This window comes from Dama dama, chromosome 23 (genome assembly GCF_033118175.1).
Source record: "Dama dama isolate Ldn47 chromosome 23, ASM3311817v1, whole genome shotgun sequence".
In the NCBI taxonomy this organism is placed as follows: Eukaryota; Metazoa; Chordata; class Mammalia; order Artiodactyla; family Cervidae; genus Dama; species Dama dama.
In genome coordinates, this window is record NC_083703.1 from 63,063,773 (window position 1) to 63,069,793 (window position 6,021).

General features: G+C 44.6%; 1 protein-coding gene across 10 annotated transcripts in view; it reads right to left on the reverse strand.

Moving 5' to 3' along the window:
• Positions 1–967, reverse strand: part of CDK5RAP1 (CDK5 regulatory subunit associated protein 1) — a 64,153-nt gene extending 63,186 nt beyond the window's left edge. For 9 of the 10 annotated variants that reach the window (XR_009690108.1, XR_009690107.1, XR_009690106.1 and 6 more), the window contains exons 1-2: positions 866–967; positions 524–644 (exon numbers count right to left, since the gene is read on the reverse strand). The gene's annotated coding sequence lies outside the window, so the exon portion shown is untranslated. The remainder of the gene's footprint in view (positions 1–523; positions 645–865) is intronic. The other variant, XM_061127075.1, reaches the window with a different exon arrangement.
• Positions 968–6,021: the final 5,054 nt, after the last annotated feature.

The following is a 6,021-nucleotide window of genomic DNA, read 5'->3' on the forward strand; positions in this document are numbered from 1 at the left end:
CCTCTGTTAAATAAGGAAAAAGTAATACCTACTCTCAAAGAGGTGAGAATTAATGATACTAAAACCTAACTGGCATATGGTTAAGTCTTCAATAACTGCACTTTTGCAGCCCACACCTCCTTTGTTGGTGGATATTGTTGTTGTTGTTCAGTGTCCGACTCTTTGCGATCCCATGGACTGCAGCAAGGCCACCTCCCTGATGGTGGATATGGAGCACTGAGATTAAGACCTTAAGAGTCAGAGTCTGATCCAACTGCTGCTTCTCCAGGTAACTTCAGGCACCTGGAATCAAAGTTCTGGGACCTTCCATTTCCTCATGTGTAAATGGGAATAACAGTACCTATTACAGCACCTATCTCCTTGTCTGTTGTAAGGATGAAATATGATAATACAAATAAAATGCTTACATAGCACAGTGTAGGCGCCTCTGTGCGGCCCTACATTAATTGGTAGTTGACAATAACGATGTCAACGATTTCAGTAGCCTCTAGTCAACATAAATAAACAATAAAGCATCCCAAACCTTTTAGTGGGTGATTACAACGTGGTAGACGGTGCTAGGCGCTTTTCACGGATCACCGTATTTGATCCTCAGAGCAACTGTGAGGCAGGTTCTATCATCCACTTTTTCACAGGTGACAAAGCTAAGGTTCAAGGGGAAGAGAGGTGACTCGTCCAAGGTCACAAACGAATAAGCAGCGGAGCTAGGGTGAGAATACCGAGAGTCTGACTGCAGGCTCCGCGCCATAATCACCGCCCCATTCTCCCCTTGGACACTGCGCATTCCCGGGTCACCGTGGTCCCTCTAGCCCCAGACATGAGCCACAGGCGAGGACGCAGGCCACCTTAACCGCGCGCCGCTCACCTTCCGCAGCCCTACAATCCAGCGTCCAGCCGCGGGTAGTCCTCTCAACTAGCAAGCTCCCGGCTCGTCCGTCTGCGGCTGCGCGCGCATACACGCAACTTCCGTTCCGCCGCAATTTCGGTCCGAGGTGTTCCGTCCGGCAGAAGTGCGTCGTCTATAGTGTCCGGGGTGGGCCTGAGCTTCTGCTCCACTGCTGCCGTGAACCAAGTGGTAAACCCTAACCGGCATGTGGCAACGGAGCGCTTGAAACGTAGCGAGTGCTAATTAACTATGTTCTAAGTGTAAAACACACACTGAATGTCGAAGGAAGAAGGCCAGTTGTCTCATCAAAAATTTTTATATTGATTAGGTGCTGAGATAATATTTAGGACTTACTAGGCTAAGTAAGTGTATTATTTAAGTTAGTTTCAACTGTTTCTTTTTACTTTTTTTTTTGTTTGTTTACTGTGGCTACTGAAAAATTTTTAATTATTTACGTGGCTCACTTTCTGTTTCTGTTGGACAGCGCTGCGCTTTAGAAAGACTTCGCAATTCACGTTTCCAGCATAGACCACCCCCTCTTACCGCCCCTGCTGGAGTCACAGACCCACAGTTCCACTGTCTGTGGGGCACCTCCCCTTTGGATACCCATGACCGCCTATAACTTAATACCGAATTCGTCATTTCTACACACACATCCTCACCCAAAACCTGTTTCTGCCTAGTCTTGCCCACCTCAGACCCAAGCATCCTCCCAGTTGCACTAGGAGAGACTCATTTTTGTTTCTTCCCCCTCAGTCTCCACAGTCAGAAAGTTCTGTCAGCTCTAACTCCAAAATGTCTCAAATCTGTCACTTCCTATTCTCCCCTTCTACCCCTGCTGCAACTCTAGCTCAGGCAACCATTGTCTCATCAGAAACGACTGCAATAGCCTAACTGGTCTCCTTGCTTCTGCCTTTAACCTAGTCTCCTTCCCTGGTGGCTCAGAGATTAAAGGATCTGCCCGCAATGCGGGAGACTGGGTTCAATCCCCGGATCAGGAAGATCCCTTGGAGAAGAAAATGGCAACCCACTCCAGTATTCTTGCCTGGAGAATCCCATGGACGGAGGAGCCTGGTGGGTTACAGTCCACAGGGTAACAAAGAGTCGGACACGACTGAGCGACTTCACCTACAGACTTATCTCCCACACAGAGCCTAAGGGAATATACTTGTTTTTTTCCTGAAGTCACAGGAATTCGCTGGAGGTCCAGTGATTAGGACTCTGCCCTTTCACTGTGATGGGCTAGAGCTGGATCTGGATCCCTGGTAGGGAACTAAGATCCCCAAAGCTGTCCAGCCCCTCAGGAAAAAAAAAGAAAAGTCAGATCACATCACTCCTCTACTGAAAATTCCTGGTGGCTTGTCATTGCCTTTGCAATAAAATCCAAATTTCTTACTGTGTCCTAGGACCTGCATGATCTAGCTACTCCTTTCTTTTACTTCTCCAACCCACTTATTTCTTTCTTTTCCTAGCATGATCCCTCTAGTTGAATACACTTCAACTACATAATTTTATTTTGCTTCTTCAATACCCCAAGCACCTATTTATCTCAAAGCCTTTGTATTTAACTAGCCTCTTTCTGGAATGTTCCCCCAGATTGTTTCAAGGCTGGTGCCTTCTCATCCTTCATGTCTCAGCTTAAATATCAGCTCTCCAGAGAGGCCCTTTCTGACCATCCCATTTAAAATGCTCCCATTACTATCACCTCATTTTCTTTTTTTTAAATTACATCATTTTCTTCACAATACTTGTCACTATCCATAATGATAGCATTATTTGCTTACTTACCATTGCCTAGTTCCTAGACGTTCAGCTCGCTGAGAGCAGGGACACAATCTGTCTTGTTCACGGCAATATCCCCAGGATCTAGCACAGAGTCTGACTCATTGTATGGCTTAATAAATATTTGTTGGATGGATAAATGACTGCTTTATGTATTAGTTTAAGTTCCCCAGAAGCAGACCTTGAAAAAAGGACTTGAGTGCATGCAGGTGATCTCAGGAGACACTGATAAGATAGTCAGAAAATGAGACAGAGAAGGGGAGACATCCAATAAAGAGTGTGTTACCAAGCCAGTTACTGAGGTGGGCATCTGGGTCTTAATTCTGTTGCAGAGATCTAGGAAACAGTAAAACACAGATCTCAGAATTATTTCACCCAAAGGGGTAGTTATATACTAGCAGCCACGGTGGAAATCTACTCCTACATATGTTAATGGGGAAGCTGTGGTTTGGGAGAAAGCCCTCTGACTATAAGATGCAGACAATGGCTCCAACACTCTGAATTACTAAGACTGTGGGGGCCCTGACAACCTCTGTTACAAGTAATCTCTTCAATATCTGATTAGAAGTCTATGAGGCTCTTATTGGTCCATTTTTCAGGTGAGAAAACTGAAAATACAAATAGGTAGTCATGTGCTGAAGCTCACACAACTAGTATGTGGCAGAACTGGGATCCACCCACAGGCCAGTCTGATCCAAAAGCCCTATTATCACTGACTGACTAATTCAAAGTCAGACTGGCTGAGTTCATATTAAGGCTCCGATGCTTATGATAGCCATGGCCAAGTTAGTCATCCTTGCTGACTTTCACTTTCTTTGCATATAAAGTGGCTGCTGTGTGGAAAATATGCTGCACTGAGGGTAGGAGGGTGGGGAGACAAATAAGTAGATCATTTAGGAGCTGTGGCAGTTGTCCAGGGATTGTGGAGTCCTGGGCCAGTGTGGTGTCTGGAGGCAGTGAGGAAAAAACAAACCCGGACTTTAGAAGTTTGAGATATACCGTAATAAATTTCAGGGGCTTCCCAGGTGGCGTTAGTGGTAAAGAACTTGCCTGCCAACCCAGGAGACATAAGAGATGCAGGTTCGATCCCTAGGTTGGGAAGATCCCCAGGAGGAGGGCACAACAACCCACTCCAGTATTTTTGCCTGGAGAATCCCATGGACAGAGGAGCCTAATAGGCTACAATCCATAGGATTGCAAAGAGATGGACACAACTGAAGCAACTACACACACATGCACACATACCTAACAAATTTCATACTGTCTCAAACTGCCCTGGGAGTGGATGCCCATTCATCCTGGGGTCCAGAAGGAAAAACATAAGAGTAGACCTGAGCCCAACCCACAGCCTGGACCAAAGCCACCCAGCTAAGCCCAGCTTCTAATAGTCAAACTGCAGTCAACATGCAGCCCCAGAAGCATGAAAATAAATGCCTGTTTCTGGGGCAACAGAGATTGGGGTTGTCTGATTTTTAGCAGGCTCCTTCAGATGCACATCAGCTTCAGGTCCTTAGAGAAACCTGCACTCACCCTCAGAGCAGGTCAGGTCCCCACTGGCCTCTCTGATATTTCCATGTGTCTACCCAATCAGTCACACATTTGATTGTGAGAGCTTCTGCTGAATTTCTTTCCCCTGCACATGGGGACCTGTCAGTGTTGCTCCCAGCAAAGCTGCTCCTGGCCCCAAGGATTAGCACAGACTAGGTGTGCACTATATACTTCTTGAATAAACAGTGGATTGACAGCGGGCAGATTGAGGTGGGCAAAGCTGGAATATCTCTGCTTACCTGCATTTCCCCAGGTTTCTAGGACCAGTTCTGGTTCTGGCTTGTTACATGAATTCATGTGGGCCTCAATTTCCTCATGTGGGTGCTTGGTTAGAACTACTTAGTCTAATACAGTAGCTACTAACCACATATGGCTACTGAGCATGTGATATGCAGGTAGTGTGAGTGAGAAACTGAACTTAATTCCATTCTGATTAATTTTAAACACCAATACTCGATTCAGTTATTGGAAAACTTTAGTATATTTGGAAATAACTTGATTATGTGAATCTAATTTTTCACCTGTAAATTTTATGAAAATACCAATCAAAGGTTTCTAATGAAAATTTGACCTCTGAATAGAGATGTAGGTATAAAATACACAAATTTCAAAGGCTTACTATGAGAAAAAGAATGTAAAACATTTCATTAATGAATTTGTACATTATGTACTGAAGTTCTAACAGTTCGGCTCTATTAGGTTAAATAAAACATTATTAAAATTATTTTCGTCTATTTTTTCCTTACTTTTTAAAAGGTGGCTACTGGAAAATTAGAAATTACATATGTGGCTTGCATTATAATTCTAGTGGATAGCGCAGGACCAGAAAGTCTCTAAGGTGAACAAGAGGTCAGAAGTCAGATAGACATCATTCGAATCCAAGCTCAGAATTTCATAACTGTGTGACTTTGGGCAAGTGCTGAGCCTGTTTTCTTACCTGTGAAATGGAGATTGTTGTGCTTACCACACAGGTATGTGGTGAGGACCCCATAAGGAAATGCATGCACAGTGCTGAGCAGATAGCAAGCACTCTCTGAATGTACGCTATAATTACTACTATCATGGTGGTTTTCTGGACAATGCAAGCAAGTAAAGCCTGGTATAGCTTCCAAAGAAACACTCTAAGAAGCACTGGCCAAGCGTCCTCTCTTCTGCAGGAAAGAGGCCAGAGGCTCTCAATGCTGGTTTTTAAATAGGACCATAAATTCTTTGACATTCCTTTTATCAAGAGGTAGAGCCTACTTCCTCTCCCCTTGAGAGTGGGCTGGATTAGTGACTCACTTCTAATGAACAGAATAGAGCAAAAATGACAGTATGTGACATCCAAGACTAGGTGATAAGAGGCACAGTGGATTCCTCTCGGTTCTCTCTTCTGTGTCACTCACTTTGGGGGACGCCAGCCACATTGTCATAATGAGGTGACTATGGTGAGGAACGAGGGCTTCCTGCCAACAGCCATGAGTTAGAAATATTGAAAACAAATCCTCTGATCCCAGTCAAGCCTTCAGATGAGTACAACTGACACCTTGACGATAACCTCATAAAAGATCCTGAGACAGAAACAATCCAGCTTAGCCCCTCTCAAATTTCTAACTCACCGAACTCAAAAGATAATAAATGTTCATTGTTTCAAGCTGCTCAATTTGGGGGTAATTTGTTCTGCAATAGTAGATAACCAATAGACTCTTTTTTCACCCTATTGTTAAAGGTCTGCTCTTCTCTAAGGAAACGGACTCCAGTCTTCGGTCTGGTCCATCTTGGGACTACAAGGGCCACCACAGGACCCACAGGCCAAGGCACAAACC